We start from the raw sequence: 20,715 nt of genomic DNA, 5'->3' as shown, positions 1-20,715 counted from the left end.
TTACACAGCCTGGTGGGGAACATGCAAAGCCTCCCATTTCCATGTCTGAGCACCGAGCCACAGCACTAAGACCAATCACAATACTGCACTCCAGCACTGTGATTGGCTTAGGGGAGGGAGCCTGTGTTCTTCCGGTGGAGAGACGATGTCACAACGAGGGACACGGAGGAGAGACGACTCGAGACGCGGCGAGAAGGTAAGTGTTTTTTTAAATTTGTAAACCCCTCGACCCCCTCGCCTGCGTCTCTACTCTTGTTCCCTGCCAGCCGCTACTTTCAATGTACTTACAGTCAAGTCCTCTTAGAGAAGTGTAAGTGCTGCCCAGTATCCCTAGACACTGTTAAATGTGCCAGGCTGCAGTTCGATATATCAAGGGTGTTTCTGTTGATCTGAGCCACGCTGTATGTCCAAGTGATGGTCAATTCTGGTAGTATCTGTTGATTTTCATCTGTGAAAATATATTGGTCCTTTTCCATTTATTTCCTTGTGCATTATGCATAGAATAGTGAAAGTAGATGTTTCAGCAGCAGGCGTCCAGTGGTGATCCTTCAGAGCCGGGGAGATATGGTTACACATCTTCAGATGCAGCAGTTGTCTTGCTGCTACATTTTGATTTCTTTGGAGTCTTAATACTCCATGGTATAGTCCAATTGCATAGTCAGACATAAGACAAGTGAGGTGCTAGGCAGGTCCTTCTGCAGGATCCCAGATGATGCTTTGATGTGTTTTCATGGTCTTTAATGTGGATTTAGTCAATTGGCCACCTTGAGCGGTCTTGGCGAAGGATGAATCTAGGATTGTTCCTAAGTTCCATACCTCGGAGAAGGTTGTCGGTAGCATTCCTAGTTTTTTAGGCCATTTTCCCAGCTGTCTGTAGCTTGTCAGTTTGCTGACAATTATGATTTCTGTTTTTGAGGTGTTTAGTTTGAGGTCACTGTGGGTCTCATCAGGGTAGTTGTAGGGTGTACGGCTGAAAGAATTGATGAGTTCTGGGAGGGGTTTGATGTAGACATTGTTCTGAATCTGTTAGAAAACTGACCCGCGCAGTGGAGGCCTAAGGACTTCCCAGTCAGGATAGGACAGAGGAGGATCAAGGTCATCCGATGCAGTGGGGCAGAGTCTAGGGCCTTCCTCTACAATGGCTATCCAGGGTCTTCCCAATGCAAGGGGGCATCAGGGCCTTATCTTACAAGGGGAGGAGAGCGCCAGGACCTTCTCTTGCAGAGGGATGTGCAAGGCATTTCCAAGTAGTGGTGGGTGTCATGGCCTTCTATTAGGAGAATAATCTCCCTCCAGATCATTACGTACACTGTGATGTCCTAATGCAATATGGGGGTTGTAGTCTTGTTTTGCTTCCATTCAACTAATTAATATAACATACACATTAAACATTGCCAATAAATCATATAAGTGGGAACTCCATGTACAGAATGTGTCACATAGGACAGTGTGGGTTACAAGGTGGAGGAGTCACATGTCCTTCATATCTCACTGTGCTATATTAGAAGGATTACAATTTATGAACTGCAAGTAGCAAAAGGATCTCTGTGTTAAAAGCAGTAGCTCACTTACCTATCTACATAAAAGAACAAGCATTGGCTTAGCCAATAGACGCTTATGACTTTGCCAATATGTTTTAGTTATGTTGTACACTGTGGCTGCTATTCAGTATGGCTAAAAGTTATTGGTGTTTAGGGGCGTTAAGTGAAGTGTTCTAAATCGAATAGGGTTTAGTGCTATGGAGTGGCTTGTCCCAAGGAGGACCCTGGGGGGAGCGGTGGGTGTGGAAGTGCATGCACACACCTCACAGAACACTCCGCAGCCATTAAAGCCCACTCCAGTCCAATCTAACCCACTCCACCCCAATCCACTCTACTCTACTCCAATCTACCTTACCCCACTCCACCCCAAACCAACCTACTTCAATCTATCCCATCCAATTCACCCCCTCCAATCTACCCCAATCTACTCCACTCCAATCTACTCCACTCCAATCTGCGCCATCCCAATCTACCCTACACCACTCTAGCCAACTCCACTCCAACCTACTCAAATCTACCACAATAGATCCCTCTCCACTCGGCCCCAATCTACCCGGATCTACCCTACTCATATCAACTCCAATACAATCTACCCTACTCTAATCTACCTCAATCTACTCCACTCTACTCTACCCCACTTCACCCCAATATCTCTCGATTCCATATACCCCACTCCGATTCACCACACCAAACTACCCCACTCCACTCTGCCCCAACCAACCCCATTCCACTCTGCCTCAATCTACCCTATTCCAATCTACCGTACCCCATTCCACACCACTAACTTTTAGCCATGCTGAACACCAGCCTCACTGGTGTACAACATGGCTAAAACACAGTGCTACAGGTCCAGGATGGTCCCAAGGAGCCCTGATCTGCAGCTCACAACAGGTTTCTGTCAACCAAGCTGAGGAGCATCAACATGCAACCACCACGCTGCCCCTGCTGTGATGCTGGCATGTTGGTTGGAAGGTAAATATGGAGGATGCTACTTTGCTTGTTTCTGTAGGCTCCAAACACCCACCCTGTTCCCCACATAAGCACCATACGCAAACAGAAATTTACAGCATATCCCTCTGTATATAAGCATTTATTTTCACTATAGACATGTACCTATCTTTGTGTATTGCTTTGTGTAAACACGTAGAATAATTATGTTGAAAAAAAAATCATCTTTGGTCTACATGTACTTGTTTCGATTGTGCATCTATGTACCTTCCATGTACGTGGATTTGTGTGTTTGTTACTTTTCTCCTGAAAAAGCATATCCAATGCACTACCCTATTTCTCATCCTGTACCTCTATCAATATCTTAAATCTACATATACTTACCTCCTGTATGCATCTATATACTTTCAATCTACTTATGGATATATATATTTATCACTTTCTTCTAATTTAGCACTCTCAATGCACTACCCTATTTCTCAGCCTATACTTCTCTCAATAAATCTTCTAGCCCAACTTTCTGACTCATCTCAAACTTCTTTCTACTACTCTTTCCAATGCACTACCTTAGTTCGCACCCTATACACCTATCAATATATCCTCTCCATCCACTCTCTCATATATCCCACCACTACTATGACCCCCAAAATAACCCTTTCTAGACACTCTCCTACTCTACCCCTCCTTGCATCATCTGGCACCTCTTTTACTATACCGATCCCCCAAAACAAAGCTTTCTAAACTCTTCCCCCCAATACCCCTTTTTACTCATCCAAAAGCCTCCTCCTACTGCTATGACCTCAAACAAAATCCAAATCCTTCACTCTTCTATCCCTCCACTATCCTTTTCAATCAAAATAACAGACTAACATGTCACTTCTCAAATTCCATATTCCACTATACTAATTCACCACTAATCCTTTATGGGTTCCAGAGTAGCGTGCTCCTCGCCAATAAACCATTTCAACATCCCATCAGGGTTACAAGCGCTATATAAATGCAAACCTTTTTCCCTTTTCTACCCCTCCCAACCCTTCTCAATCCAAATAACTGACTAACATATCCACTACTCAAATTACTTTCATGTTTCACCATACTAATTCAACACTAAACCTTATGAGTTCGAGTAGCGTGCTACTCGCCAAAAAAGCACTTCAAAACCCCATCAGGGGTAGCAAGCGCTATATAAATGCTAACCTTTTTCCCTTTTCTACCCCTCCCTAACCCTTCTCTATCCAAATAACTAAATAACATATCCACCACTCAAATTACTTCATATTTCACTATACTAATTTTCAACACTAATTCTTTATGGGTTCCAGAGTAGCAAATTACTCGCCAAAAAAACGCTTCAAAACCCCATCAGGGGTAGCAAGCGCTATATAAATACAAACCTTTTTCCCTTTTCTACCCCTCCCCAACCCTTCTCTATTCAAATAACTAAATAACATATCCACCACTCAAATTACTTCATATTTCACTATACTCATTTTCAACACTAATCCTTTATGGTTTCCAAAGTAGCGTGCTACTTGCCAGAAAAGCGCTTCAGCACCCATCAGGGGTAACAGGTGCTATGTGAATGCAAACCTTTCTTCTCCTTCTATCCCTCCGCTATCCTTCTCACTCCAAATAACTGACTAATATCCACCACTCAAATTACTTTCATATTTCACCATACTAATTCACCACTAATCCTTTATGGGTTTCCAGAGTAGCGTGCTACTCGCCAAATAAAAAAAGCGCTTCAACACCCCATCAGGGGTAAAAAGCGCTATATAAATACAAACCTTTTTTCCTCTTCTATCCTTCTGCTGTCCTTCCGAATCCAAATAACTGACTAACCTATCCACCACTTAAAAATGTACTTGCATGTTTCACTATACTAATTTAACGCTAATCCTCTATGGGTCCCGGAGTAGCGTGCTACTCGCCAAAAAAGCGCTTTAACGCCTAGTCAGGGGTAGTAAGCGCTATACAAATGCAATTACAATACAATACAATATCAAGCATGAGCCAAAATGTGCTAAGGGCCACAGTGACACTAACTATGCCACAATTCTGGTCTATTTGCCAAGACACTTCTCAATGTGGCAGAGTGCTGCTCAATTTAACATGGTCTTGCTCAGTGTACAAAGCTTACTGCTGGAAGATTGCACTGCTTGATGTACACAGTGTGCTGCTCTGTGTTGGAGATGCTGCTCTCTGAGGAGGTGTTATGCACACCTGGGAGAGCTACTAAATGTCACAAGATGAAGGTCAATGGGCAATGGCCCTGCTTCATTTGCTGGGGTGAGCCTGGATATGCTCAGAGCACTGCTGTGTGTTTTGATGCTGCTCAGTTATGGCATGGTGCTGCTGAATATGCCAGGATGTGGTTTAATGTGGCAATGGGCTGCATAGTGTGGTAAGAAGGCGCCCCATATAATAGGGTGCTCCTAAATATGTTGGCTGCTGCTCTAGGTACCACTGGCACAGAGAAAGGCTGAGGTGCTGCTCAGTGTGAGAAGAATGCTTCTGTCTTCAATGAAGCTGCTTTTCTTTTCTTCCCCTTTCCACCCTGCCCAGCTGCAACCTTACCATGGAGCTTCAGGCCCCACACCTTGTGTTCCTGTGAGTCCATTGCCTTTTGATGGGGTGGCCAGGAAGGATGATGTGCGTGGGACACAAACAAGGATGATACTTCTCTCCATTTTACTGTGGTCAGTAGTCAGTACAACTATCACCAACTCTGCTTTTCTGTTCAGGTTTGCTTGATGACAATTGGAGCAGATGTTCCTGCCCCTTATCCTGCTTAGCTTTTTGCCATAAACAAGTTTCTTCTGCTGGGATATGGTCTGAGAATGTGGCAAAGAGTGAGAATAGCTTGACAAAGAGCAGATGATGCTTTTACACCACCTATGGATGAGCTGTACCGGTGGAACAACCTCCTGGACGTTTAGGGCTGGAGCTGAAGCCCATTGGCTCTCCCCTGTTTCAGCTGAATAGACCCAAGAAGTCTGGATGACTATTTGCCTGAACTAATACACTCCTCTGTCTCAAGACAACAATCTCCCATGGAACAGAAAATGTAAACCAACATGCCACACAAGGAACAGATTGAAAAAAGACAGAGTATGTTCGGCTTAGGCTTAACATACCATCCGTCCTATTTTGGTCAGAGCATCTCTCACATGCTGCTGCACAACCACCACCACGCACTGTACTGCAAATTCCCAAAAGTGCAAAGGCACAAACTCCACTACAAGCTCAATGCGTCTACTCGGCTTGCACGCCACAGTCGCATCGCCTCTACTCATGGTCCTCTAGTGAAGTTCTGGAGAGATGGATCACCCACAGTCTCATTCAGCAAAATTCCCAGACCTCCATTATGGGAAAGTGGGTTTTTGTTGCAGTACCTCCCCTCCCACTTTTTGCCTGGCTTTTGATCCAACTTTGACTGAAGTACTGGGACCAGGGCCGGCTTTAGCGCTGGTGGCGCCCTGTGTGACAATTTCTGTTGGCGCCCCCCCCAATGACCACCTCTGCCACGGATTCCCTCACCACCGCCCTTTAACAGTGCCCCTCAAGTCTCCAGAACCACTGCCTCTCGGGTTCATTTAGTTTTATAGCACCACTCCTAACAGTGTAAGGTGTCAGAGCACTTTACATAACACACACATTTCACAGAGACAATCATAGGTGTGTAAATCAGTGTATAGGAAATGTTACTCAGACAGGACTACAAGGTGTAGTGTAGGAGTAACATGTCATCAATACTGGTAGGCAATATAGTTTAAGAGTCCTTATTCTGGAAAAGCACAAATTCAGAATTTAAAATGTAACACCATTGTTAGGGGTTCTCTTTAATAACAAGAATTGTTTTCCACCCAAATTAACACTTTTGGCAAGATTATGATAATGAAAGACTGGGCAAAAAAAACATATACCTCTGACATATACATTGCTGTTTACACACAGTTCTATGATGACAATTAATAGCTCAATGTTCTATATTACGATTTTGACTTATAAAAGACAACTAACAAAAGGAGCTCTCTGACAGAAGCAGAAACCCACTGACCTATTTACATTGCATGCACTTTGTTATCTGCATGGCACACGTTCTTAGCAGCAAGCATTTTAACCCTCTGGGCTATCTTTGGATGAGTCAAAACTTCCACTAGACAAACCTCCGGTCTCTTTCCAAGAACACGATAAATCACCGAAGTTATCTTAACGTTTTAATTGATGCATTCAAAAATTGCTGGAGACCAGGAACGCGCCAGCAGGACGGTGCTTTTAAATTGATAATATTACTTGTAAAAATTTTGCCCCCACCCCAAGTCAGCGCCCGGTGCGGTGGCAGTGATCACACCCCCCTAGAGCCGGCCCTGACTGGGACGCTGCCGTCTAGGTCTCCAGTACCAGTGTTCTTTCCCTAAAACTATACCACAATTGGCAACTTCAGACCCCCTTGTAAGTCGCTAATAAATCATACCCCTGATACCTAGAGTATTGGGACTGGAGAGGGTACTCCAGGGACCCCTCACCTAGGCCATGCAAACTGCCACTGCAGCATGCATGCCTTGGTGCAGACAAAAATGACAAAGTCGGCATGGCACACTGCCTGCAGTGCCATGCCAACAAGCACTGCCTAAAGTACAGATATGTCACCCCTCTAGCAGGTGTTACATCCCTAAGGCAGGGTGCACTCTATCACAGTTGTGCGCAGATCTACATGAGCAGATATGCACTTACAATATTTAAGTTTATTCTTAGGTATTGTAAGTGCAAGAGAAGCCACAGACAGAACAGGAGCTGGGAACTTGAGTTCCCCAGCACCATGACTCCCCTTAATAGACCCACACTTATGCCAGTGTTGGGTTTATTAAACCATGTACTCAGAGGGCACCTCAGAGGTGCCCCTGAAAACCTACTAACCCTGGTGTGGTCTCTGACTGGCTTTAGGCAGCCTGCCACTAACATATATGTTTCTGGACCCCTAGGTCGAGAGCCTCTGCTCTCTGTGGCAAGAAAGAAAGCACATCCTGGACGGAGGTGTCACACCTCCTCCCCCAGGATGGGCACAGTGCTTGAGAGGGAAGAGTCAAAGGCCTGACGCCTTTGTAATGCGACCTCCAGCCTCTGCTGCTGACCCCCACTCTGGGTGGGAAAACTGGCGGGAAAAACTAGGAAGTATAGGAGGTGGGCAAACCTCTGTCAACTCCACCCCTAAGGTGCAGGAGGCAAAGTGAAGCACACTTTTCTGTCCCCACCATCTTGACGATGGTAGGACTCCTCTAATCAGGGCTAGGACTATGCCCCCTTCCACAGGAGGGTGACATAATAGAGGGTGTAGATATCCCAGCAAAGGTGCCCATTGCCTCTACCTGATACTACCTTAATATGCGCCTAAATTTAGTATTTGGGTGACTCCTCAAGACCCTGAAACTAGTTCCTGTTGACCTAAGAAGAGAAAGGATGAAGAAGACGCTGTGCAGAGAATACTGAAGACGCTGACAAACAAGACAGTTCGAAGGAGAGAGTCCAAGGGAATGAGTTTAAAGACCACTAAGGATTATATCCCCAAACAACTATTATCAAACATGGAAATCCTAGGGTCTGCACAAATACCAGAAGTACCAGTAAGCAAAAATACAAAAAAGCAAAAAAGCACTACCTCCAAGTTGTAACCTAAACCGGTGCGATAGTGGTCGACCTATTTGGTAAGAATTGATAATCAAAGTACATCTAAGGGCAGATCCCTTTCAGGACGTAATCTCTCACTCACCAATGGTGACATGCTTCATCATAGGGACTCTCCTCCCAAAGGAAAATCCTAGTTCCTTTGGGGGCTACAACCCCCTCACTGAGAGGGAGGAGCTCAGGGATGTTTTGTTTTTGGTTTTTGAGGATCGACTAAATCCACATATGATGAGCAAAGATGTATGAGTGAGGATGCAGCGCAAATAAAAAGAATTGGTGAATATGTGAAACAAAGTGGTAATTAAAACTGGCTAGTGGGCATCAAAACCATATTTTAATCAAAAGATGCCTACTGTCAAGGTTAAAAAAGCAGTGCACCTGCGGTATGGATTTAAACCGCTATGGTGTAGGTTTAGGTGGTCAACATGTTTCAGCCCTAGAAGACCCAAACTGGATCAGGCTTTCGTCAGGACCTTACAAAAAAGCTACTGCCAATAATAAAGTGAAAAAGAAACTGAAAAGGATATGTGGCCAGAGCACTGTCATGGGCCTCTATCAACAACTGCTGATACCTGTAATGGAAAAGAGATGACACACATCAGGTATATACAGATATGTATCAGCAATGTGAATACGCACTGAAAATGATCTGCATAACCAATAATTAGAAGAAGTCAACACCTTACCAGCCAAGGCTGGGTACAGGACCTCACCTCTACCTGGCAACCGCTCAGGAAGGCAGCACCGCTCTACAAAAAATATATTTGAAATTTGTAGAGTGCGAATATGGATAGGTAAAAACTCAAAAGAGCTTGATCGTCTAGTAGTAAAAGTAACTGCTCGCATCGATCATGAAAGGTTAACTTTGTGTATAGAGCAGTTAATTTGTAATAAAAAGGAGGGGTTCACTCATAAAAATGTCAGTATTCAATATTCGTCACAATGAATTTGGTACGAAGAATCAGAGATCATAAGACTGCTACTCATTCAGCCCAATCATGAGTGAAAGGAGCAACAGCACCGTAACAACTATGCTAATAATGGTTGACAAACACATAGTTGAATATTAATCTTGAAATGTGGGCTAATACAAAACTTAGTGTTTTATCATGATAACAAAACATAATGGAACCGTATTACTAGTGCCTAGCGGTTTAACACATTAAATCAGACAAAGTCCCCAAACCGAACGCGATTTTACTTAGGACCTAAAACAGAAGGGCACCATCGCACTCACCTATCCGTCGGTACTACTAGACCTGGAGAGCCTGCTGCCGGAGGTGAGTGCTGACCGAAAAACACGCTCTTAAATACCCCTCTCAATCAATCCTTAATCGGCTTCTGGTGGTGCTCAAGGTGCTAGGTTGCGCATGCTCAATGATGTTAACGTTAATGCGCCTGCGCGAAGCGAGAACACTACATTCAGCTCATGTGTCTCATTGGCAACCACGCGACTCGCTAAATCGAAGGTACTGCGCATGTGCGCATACGAAGTATGCATTTAAAGTGAAAGGAGCATGCTAGTACAAGCCCGGCAGGGTAGTGTTAGCAAAGTATCTCTACGGAAAAAAGGGGCTTGTCTCTTAAAGAGGCCCACGTGGGAATAGATGGCCCTTAGAGGGGCAAGAATACACCAAAAGGCTATCCATATAAAAAAAATTTAAAAACGTGAAAAAGCGAATGGATGGTATCGTGTGTCAAGGCGCTCCATCGCGCTAGCTCAATGATAAAGATATTGATACGCCTGCGCGAACTGAGAGTATTACATTCAACGTATGCTCCACACAGGCAAACACGCTAACCAGAAGTGCTGTGCATATGCGCATAAGTAATATACATTTAAATTGAAAGGCGCATACTAATGCAAGCCCAGCAGGGTAGTATTAGCAAAAATATCTCTGTGATAAAAAAGCCTTGTCTCATAACTAAAGGGCCCCACATGGAAATGAATGGCCCGAAGAGGGGCTGAAGTACAAAAACAGGCTATTCATGTAAAAACTGTACGTAGAGAAGGGGAACAAATAGATGGTATTGTGTGTTCGATTGCCATACTAAAAGCAAAATAACCTTCCATTAGGAGTCACAATGACTGCAGGGTAGCATCTGGACCTGGTTCCGTACAGAGTTAGAGTTCTATAAAGAGACCCAGGGAATATCAACTGCACACACTACTGAGATTGACATTGGCACATCGAGACCGTGGATTTTGACTGATCATACAAACTGTAACAGCAGTAATTTAATCTATCTCATCACTTGCCCCTGTTCACTCCGATATGTTGGGATGACTACACGGAGAGTTAAAACACGCATTCTAGAACATAAGAGTACTGTCCGTTGCAAGAAACTTTCTACCAAACTGACCCAACACTTTGTGACGGCATGCCACACTCCTCAAGATCTAAAATGGACTGTGTTAGAACATCCTTTCATTCCCACACATTTGACAGACATTTCTTCCTTTCTGTTCAAGAAGGAACAGCGTTGGGTTTACAAACTAGACACTCACCAGTCTGGTCTTAACGATGATATTCCCTGGGTCTCTTTATAGAAGGGGAACAAATAGATGGTACTGTACCCAAGAAGCCAAGACAAAGGACTCTGGTGCCCTCCTGAACTGCGATTATTGACCACTCTGCACCCAACTCCTCCAGCCTCTGTCCAGGTGGCCGACCAATCCAGCAAAGGTTCCCCAGCAATCCTGAGTCCAAGTCCAGCATTGGCTGACCCCTCCTGGACTCTACGACAACGCCTGCAGTGTGAATCCAAAGGCTCCCCACTACCTTGACCGGTTCCGGTATGAGAACCCCGGCGTCAAAGGACACCCGTGCATCCAAAGCCTCTAGGCTTTGAGGAGCTCGACCAACGGTGTCCCTGCAACCCACAGCATCCCAACTTACCTCTGCTGTTGCTGGTGTTCTTCATGCAGCCTCTGGTTTGACGCCTTCAGTCTGTTTTCAAAACCAAAATTCTCCATTTAGTTGCATTGGGCGCTGGACACCGTGTTTGCACTCCAGTGGTTAATTTGAGCCGGTGGTTTCCGGTGCTCAGCACCGCCACCTGATTGCCAGCACCAAGGCTTCTGACAGTCTGCCACATGGTGGCACTGTCTGGTTAATTTAGGTATGAGCACAACAACAGCTGCCTTGTGCCCCAGTACTTGCCTAAACCCCAAAGCAGTCGCTTTACCTACCTGCAAGCAGCATGTCTTCAGGTACCTCCAGTCTCCGTAGTTAACATTGGGCTCAAGCTCCAGATTTGACCTCTGCACCTGTGGCGCTGGTGGTGCAGTGTTTGTGCTTACCTGAACCTTACCCTCTGCTGACCTCCAATGCCAAAGACTTGAACTGTAAGTTGTGGAGTTACCTGCAAAACTGCATTATTGTTTTCCTCCCATAGGTTAACATTGTAAAGACTTAAAATTGCAGTGTCCACTTCTGAACCTGAAAAGTATTTTTATTTTAAAACGTACTTGCTTCTATGAAAGTTTTGTGGTCTTAGTAAATAAATATACCAAAGTACTATTTTTATAAATTGGTCTTGAATTTATTAATTGAGTGTGTGTCTCATTTATTGTCACTGTGTGTACCACAAATGCATTAACACAACCCTCTGATAAGCCTAACAGCTTGCCCACACTACCACAAAAAGGAGCATTAGTGTTATCAATTTAGCCTCTGTACAACCTCTGGAGAACCACTGGACTCACTACACACTATACCACTATGTGGTATAGTATGTGGTGAGCCAGCCTCTCACATCCATAATGCTTAGGTGACCAATTAAGGTCATGACCTTCACTGAAGGAGGATGTGCATTCATCAAGCAGGTGGTCAATCGAGAGGCTTCCTGGACCCCATTGTCCACGGACATCTTCTCCTCAGTCTGTGCCAGGCTCTGCTGCATTAAGGATATTATCATAACTACCTGCCTGCGATGCTTTTTGAGGCTCTGAGGACCTCTGGGTCACCACAGGATGATAGCCAAAGAACAGTTACCCTTGCTCCGGTACAGCCACAGCCTGGGACAACTCCTGGTGGCCCTCCACCCTCGGAAGCCCACCCTCTCCTACAGACCACGCACGCAACCTCGGCATCATCTTTGACTCTTCCCTCTCCATGAACCGCCAGGTCAACGCCGTCGCCTCCACTAGCTTCAACTGCCTGCGCATCGTCTGCAAGACCTTCAAATGAATTCCCCCGAATGCAGAAAGACTGTCACCCACGCACTCATAACCAGCAGACTGGACTACGGCATATACGCTGGAATCAACAGATCTCTCCTACACAGACTCCAGACCATCGAGAATGCTGCCGCCAGACATGTCCTCGGAACCCCACGCCACGAACACATGACCCAAAACATACGAGACCTCCACTGGCTCCCTGTCGAAAACAGGGTCACCTTCAAACTCCTCACCCACGCCTACAAATCCCTCAACAACATCGGACCCAAATACCTCAACGCGAGACTATAGTTCCACGTCCCCAAGAGAAACCTCCGCTCTGCCGACCTCGCCCTGACAGAGGTCCCCCGGATCCGCACGACCAGAACAGTTGTGTAAGTCTTCTCCACATCGCAGCAAAGACCTGTACCGAGCTCCCTGTGAACATTAGACACTCGCCAACCCTGCACACATTCAGGTATGACCTCAAGACCTGGCTCTTCTACTGATCCGGAGATCCCCCCCTCAGCGCCTTGATACCCTCATGGGTGAGTAGTGCACTCTATAAACCCCTGATTGATTGATTGATTGATTGACAGCATTGGACCATGAGCACACACAAATGCCTCCAGCCCCATCTACTGGCCCGTCCCTCATGTGAAAGGCAAAATAGTACCTCAACCGATCCACTCATTTTTCGTTGATGTCATAAATGCTCAACAAATGTTCGGCTATTTAGTTTGGATTGCATTATTTGCATTGTAGACAGAAAATCAGAACAGAAAAGCAATATTAACATAAAGGTGGTTCCGCACACAAGAGATATATTTGTACAATTTAGTTTCAGACAATTATTATGTATAGGTCAAAGAAATTCTCAATCGCCGTGGTCTTATTTTCGCATGCAGCGTTCTTTATTGAAAACAGATGATTTAACTGGTGCGGTCCTTTTTGTCTACCCCGCCGTAAGGAAGATACTACACACTATATGAAATGTGTGACTTCTGGATATGATTGCCATCATAGACATTTTACAGTGGACATACGCTGTGATATTAAATTCAAGCCCTGAAGAAGTCCCCTGGATTTTAATTGCTTGTTAAATCATCTGTTTTCAATAAAGAACGCTGCGTGCGAAAATAAGACTACGGCGATTGAGAATATCTTCAACCTACACATAATAATTGCTGTCTGAAACTAAATTGCACAAATATATCTCTTGTGTGCGGAACCACTTTTTATGTTCATGTTCAATCAATCAATCAATCATAGCATTTGTAAAGCGCACTACTTACCCGTAAAGGTCTCAAGGCGCACTGGGGGGGGGAGCTGCTACTGTTCGAAGAGCCAGGTCTTGAGAAGTCTTCTGAAGGTCAGAAGGTCTTCGGACTGCCGTAGGCGGATGGGGAGGGTGTTCCATGTCTTGGCGGCGAGCGGAGCGGAGCTGGCGGGTGGGGGTGTAGAGGCGGAGTCGGCTGTTGAGGTACGTTGGTCTGGTGTTGTGGAGTGCCTTGTGTGCGTGGGTGAGGAGTTTGAAGGTTATCCTCTTGTTGACAGGGAGCCAGTGCAGGTCTTTCAGGTGGGGTGTGATGTGGCTGCGGCGAGGGATGTCGAGGATCAGGCGTGCGGAGGCGTTCTGGAAGCGCTGAAGCCACTTCAGGAGTTTGGCCGGGGGTCCTGCGTAGAGTGCGTTTCCGTAGTCCAGTCTACTGCTGACGAGGGCCTGGGTGACCGTCCTTCTCGTTTCAGTGGGGATCCACTTGAAGATCCTGCAAATCATGCGGAGGGTGTTGAAGCAGGAGGAGGAGACGGCGTTGATCTGCTTCGTCACGGAGAGGGTAGAGTCGAGGATGACCCCTAGGTTGCGTGCGTGGTCGTGGGTGTTGGGGGTGTTCCTATTGCAGTCGGCCACCAGGAGTCGTCCCAGGCCGAGGGGGTGGATCCGAGGATGAGGACCTCCGTCTTGTCCGAGTTCAGCTTCAGTCGGCTGTTCGTCATCCAATCGGCGACGGCCTTCATTCCTTCGTGGAGGTTGGTTTTGGCGGTGTGGGGGTCCTTGGGGAGGGAGAGGATCAGCTGGGTGTCGTCGGCGTAAGAGATGATGTTGAGGTCATGCTGTTGTGCGACGTGGGCGAGCGGTGTCAACAGAAGTCAATTGCGACAACACATTACCTGGATTTAGTTTTCAAAATCTCCCACTTCCTGTTTTAAAATGTTGGCCTATATGAGAATGGGAAAACACAGGCCTTATGCATACCTGTCAGCTCACCCTCAATTGGTGGGTGTCCAAGAACGTTTTTTCCTCAATACACTTCAGTTGGATCTAGGGACGTACCTACAATTTGTGCAGCAGGTGCAGTGGCACCGGGGCTCAGAGACCTAAGGGGCCTTTGAATCCTTATAACTGCTATTTTTTGCAATCCCAACAGCAGTCAAAGGGACCATTTTCCTTGTTTGCACAACGGCCCATAGCATCCCAGCTACGCTACTGGTGAGTTCACCTTCCTAAATGCCTTCTCTCTGTCACATATTTTTATTGTTGCAGATTTATATAGCGCGAACTAGACCCAAAGGTATTGGCGCGCTTTACATGAGCACCAGTTACGTTACACAAGGACACATTCATTTTTGGTAGGCACGGGGAAATTAAACGATTTGTCCAAAATCACAGGATATTGAGCTGACGCCAAGGCTCACACCTGGTTCCCAAGCTCCAAGGTCGGCAGCTCTGGCCGTTACGCCACATCCTCTCCCTCATTCCCGAGCCAACAGGTTGGCAGGTATGCTTAAATGCATTTAAAGCAATAATTTGACCACATTTTGTCCCCCTCTGGTCACTTCTTTCACCATCCTTCCTTCATCCCCGTCTGACCACAGCATCAGCGGTGTTTGCTTGTTTACTTTCTCGCCCTGGAACAGGATTATGCTGTCTCTGGGCAGGCTCGGTCAACAGGAACCTGATCCCACAAACCTCAGCGACATCCTCCTCGCCCCGAATAAACACACTAATCAGATGTCAGTGTGGTGCGTCTCACAGGTCCTAGGGTTTTGTTGAAATAAAGGGCGTGTGTGTGAGAATAACACCCACAGCATGTCTAACAAAGAATGGGCGGGAACGCCGCCGCGGCTGACGCAGTTTCTTCCCAGGATGCTAGAATAAACACCGATGGGACCTCGCGTGTCTCTGCACACAGAGTTTGAACGCGGCTTTTCATCGCAGCAGCCCCGGCTCCTCTACCTGCAGCTCTTAGACCAGGATGTGTGGTTTGGCCTGGAGGACAGAGAAGTGCCTGGGCCCTGGGAGTCGGTAGGATGTGGGCACGCCATGTTGACTTTCGTGGCGCGGCTGCTGAGGGAAGCCTTTTGAGCTTCGGGCCCCGGTGAGATGGGAGCAGCGGCTGAGCTCACTGACAAGGCAGGGCTCCACAGGAGCAGGGAGAGGCCGTCAGAGAACACAGCATAACCAGGACCACTGGAATTATGAGGCAGGGAGGGCCAAATAATGCAGCAGGGTTGAGTAAATTATGCAGCACGAAAAAGCAAATTATGTGGCGTTATGTGGCACATTTTGTAATAGTATTTTGCAATTTTTTACACTTGCTAATCACTGTCTGGGCATTGGTTGCACATCATTAGTACCAATTTAATATACAAATACAGCAATAAGCAACAGAAAGGTGACCAGTCAACTTTTGGAAAGGGCCTTCTGCTTGCCAGGAACACGTCTCACTACGCTTTTAGTAACTTTTGAACAGTTTGAGCTAGAAACAAAATTATTTGTGGTTAAAATCTGCAGATTATGCAGCAGATGATGGATTATGTAGCAAATGGCAAACTCCATTATAATGCAAAAATCACCGTAGCCGCACAATCATATAATTCCAGCAGCTCTGAGTATAACCAAAACAGGGAGCTGGGAGAAGACATATTTTTGCACTTGGTAAACGGACGTAGATTTCACCAGAGGCAGCTGGTGCATTTCATTTGTAAAACCCAACCCTCAGAGCTCTGCCCTCTATGCAGGATTTCACTTTCATCTCTTAAGAATGGTTAAGGAGTCCTACCCAATTCCTTTCAGGCAGGCAGATCTCTGGCCCCAAAGTTTTCTGAGGGATCAAGTCAGTGACACATTTGGCCCAAGGTAAAATCTCAAATAAATACATGTGAAAACTCTCCCTATAAAAGCCATGATTTCACGTTTGACTGTCAGGACGATCTCACACAAATAAATATGAAAACTTCCATTTTCAATTTTTTCAGCTCTTGTGAAAGGTGACATATTTTTGTCTGTAGTTAATATTGGGTTTAAAATTTCTAGCAAAAATAAATCGGATGTTACATCAGTTAAAATAAAACAGTTGCAGAATAGAAAAACATACAGCGAGAGACAAAGGTGAGAAGCGAGGCCACAGTATGGTAATACAATACCTTTGCCAACTCTTGGGTGTTTTTCCAAAGAACAGATATTCTTTAGGTTTTTAGGTCTCGCCTGACCCAGCGCATGCGCTGGTCTGGTGAGACTTATTGAGAGGGCTCCAAAAAGTGCTACCAGGGCAGCCTAGATCTAAAGTGCATGTGCGCGGGAGCGCGCGCCGTGCTTTACCGCGATTACTTTCACTTTGATGTTTCACTTCGCTTTGACGTTTGATCGTGATCGCGATTGCGGCCGCTTTGCATAGCCAATAGGTCTCGCTTTTGGGACCTTATAAGTATTTAGTTATGCAACTGTTGCATGGCTAAACACTTATAAGGTCCCAAAGGCGAGACCTATTGGCTATGCCAATGCTTTTTTCATGTTGTTTTACTTGTACTGGTATGTCTCCCTTTGTATGTTCTCCTAGCAATTTTGGAATTTGGGCGCCCATTTTTTAAAGCTTTGAAACTTCTTCCTGCATAGATACATGGTGATCTGATGCACTTGTCTGTGAAGTGTAGATAGGGGTGTCTAATATATTGTTCAGTGGTGATGTGCTATAGAAATGGGTTTGTGTCTGTAAATAAATGCCTCATTTTGCACGGTCACCCCAAACGTTTGGAATGATCCTGCTGGTTTTTTGACTCTGAGGGCCCGATTCACAGAACTAACTTAAGACAAAATCCTAAACTTACTACCATTTTAGTATTCACAGAAGGCACTTACTCATTTTGGTATTCACAGAAGGCACTTACTCATTTCGGTATTCACAGAAGTTAGGAGTCCTAACTTTAGTACTCCTAAATGCCTTCTGTGAATACCGAAAGTCTTAAATTTTTCTCAGTTTAGTAGTAGTAAAGTTAGGACTCCTAACTTTAGGACTCCTAAAGGCCTTCTGTGAATACTGAAAGTATTAAAATTAGGATTTTTCTCAGTTTAGTAGTAGTAAAGTTAGGAGTCCTAACTTTAGGACTCCTAAACTGAGAAAAATCCTAATTTTAAGACTTTCGGTATTCACAGAAGGCATTTAGGAGTCCTAAAGTTAGGACTTCTAACTTCTGTGAATACCGAAATGAGTAAGTGCCTTCTGTGAATACCAAAATGAGTAAGTGCCTTCTGTGAATACCAAAATGGTAGTAAGTTTAGGAATTTGTCTTAAGTTAGTTCTGTGAACCGGGCCCTGAGAGTGCACTGAGGCCTGCTAACCAGACCTCAGTGCCAGTGTTCTGACCCAACAAAGTATATGTTTGATTGGCCTAAACCCAATTGGTACAACCTTACATACTTACACGTCGCTAGTATATGGCATCAGTGGTACCCAGGGCCTGTAAGTTAAAGTGTTCCAACAAGGCTGCAGCACCTACTAAGCCACAGTGGATGTGACAACGTGAAAACATGTGTACCAGACTGCCCCGCAGGCTGGCAGAGTAGTTTTAAAATGCTAACCAACTATTAATGGTGAGCCCAAAGCTTCCTTTTTAATATACAGAAGTCACTCCTACAGCAGGTCTATCAAGACCTAAGGCAGGGTGCTGTATATTAAAGAGTAGGACATGTATTTTGCATCTGTCTTTACAGTAAAATCCCCAAATTGTCATTTTTACTGCAGAAACTTAAGTAGCCCTGTTGAGGAGTGCAGGATTACATGCTGACAATTCAGCTTTGATAAGTTCCAAATGGGACTACTAAAGTTGATACTTCAAAGTATCAAAAAAATCATTACATTAAACCTGACTCGATGTCCAAGTCAAATTTAATGTAACTTGTAAAGAAATGGAACTTTTAGTTGCCTTTCTGTTGCCCAAGTTTTCCTGTGGCCACTCGAGGATGCCGGCCACAAGAAAGCCTTCTGCCCTCATGAGGAAAAAGTGTGAATGGTTCCCAGGAGTATGAACAATAGAGGCCTGCCATTGGAAGAGATGTCACCTTTCCCTGGCAGGAAGCCACACAAGGGGTGATTCCTAAAAGCGAGCTTACAGGGGGAGGCCACCCTAAAAGGGCAAATAGGGAACACACACAAGAAGGGGCTGCTCTTTTGTTGAGGTAGACAGGTAGGCATTGGGGACAGAGCGGGGAGACCAGTTGTCAAACCACTTTTTCCAGAGGTGTGTAGCTTTCGGTTAGCCACATCTCTAGGGTGGAAACATCCATTACAACGCAGTCATTACAATGCACTACCTTTACAAGGCAGTCATTACAATGCAACTGCCTTTACATCGCATGCCATTACAACGCATGTCACTACAACGCATGTCACCACAACGCATGCCATTACAACTCATACCATTACAACGCATGCCATTACAACGCATTATAAGGTAAATAATGGAGATGTTTTAGTTTTAGGGTGGCTATGGGTTTTGGGGTACATGGGAATAGTAATTTTTACCCCTAAACTATCCAACACCTCCCCTATTGTTGCCCTACAAGTATTATGCGTTATAATGGTATGTATTGTACTGGTATGCGTTGTAATGGAATGTGTTGTAATGGTAGTTTTAAAAAATGCATTGGAATGGCATGCGTTGTAAAATCATGCGATGTAATGGTAGTTGTGATGTAAAAACGTGTTGTAAATGCATGCGTTGTAATTGTTTGCGTTGTAACGTCATAGATTCCTCTAGGGTGGGCTCCAAAGCACCACACACCATGAGAGGACTTCCGCCATCTTGAGAGTTAGCAGAATAGTGCACACTGGGATAGCTAGATGCCAGCTATTACAGGAAGTCGTCATTAGGCGGGGTGGGTTCTACTAGCCCCATTAGCTATTAATCGCCCCATTCCCAAGGGCACTTACTGGGCATAAATATACCACCCCTGGCACCCAGACCTCAGATCACGTCTGGACTGGAGAGAGGACTGAAGAAGGACTGCCCTGCTGTTCCCAGGACCTGGCAAGAGAGACTGCACCAGTGGTTGCACTGGATTGCAGCTCCTGATCCTTCTGCTAGCAAAGAGAGGGCTGTGTCTGTGATGCTGGGCTCATGGAAAAGTCACTGCTGGGCCCCAGACAGAAGGGGTGAACTCTGAGAGTCAGTTGGCTGGCTTCCTGTTACAGCGCCAGGGCCTCAAAAGCTGAAGAAGCCTATCTGGCCAGTCAGTAGCTACAATCACTGATCACCACTGACTGTTGACATGAAATCCAGACGACCAAGTAAAAATGCTCAAAAGATTCACCTGAGTCTGCAAGACCTGGAAGAGTCAATGGAGTGCAGTTTGGTCACCCAAGACAGACACTAGCCTTCATCAAAGGGAACCGCTGGGTTCCTTGTGACTGGCGACCAATAGTCCAGGTGGCAACTGGACTTTTACTTAAGCAAAGTGGACTCTGAGGAACATCGATCCCTGTGGCCAAAGTCACCCCACCTGGACTGTGGGTCGAGGAGCAGCCACAGGAAGATACCCGTCATTAGCACAGCCTCCTCAGCATCTTAAAGCATCTTCAGTATCCTGTATCCTTTTCATCAGGACCACTCCATTGAAGTCTACGGCAGTTCACCCATAGCGCCTGGAACTGGACTTGAGACTGCTTTGGTGGCAAGGTTACTGTCCTACTACTCCTCACTGGCCCCCCTGACCTTCCCGCTGTCAGAATTGGTCAACCAAAACAAGCCGGTGTAGTCAAACACAACTCTTTACACGTTTTTCAAAGTTTCCAAACTTTGAGGTTAACAATGCTTGTTCATATTTCTGAGCAAAAAGCTGTTATTTGTGATTTACTTAAAATTAATGTCTCTGGAACCCTTCAGTGGATTTTGCTCATTTTGGTGTCTTAAAATTCATAAAACTCTGATCTATTTTTATATATTGGTGTCAGATTTCTTTTGTGTTGTGTGAGCTTCTTAATGCATTGCTTTTGTACTTCTAAATGCTTTACACTTGTTCCTTTGTTTAAGCCTGGCTGATCGAAGCCATAGCTACCCAGGGTGAGCTAAGGTTTAACAAACGAACCTGAGTGG

The sequence above is a fragment of the Triturus cristatus genome, chromosome 10, assembly GCF_964204655.1.
Source record: "Triturus cristatus chromosome 10, aTriCri1.1, whole genome shotgun sequence".
NCBI lineage: Eukaryota > Metazoa > Chordata > Amphibia > Caudata > Salamandridae > Triturus > Triturus cristatus.
The sequence above is the reverse complement of the archived record's forward strand: the minus strand, read 5'-3'. Positions refer to the sequence as shown.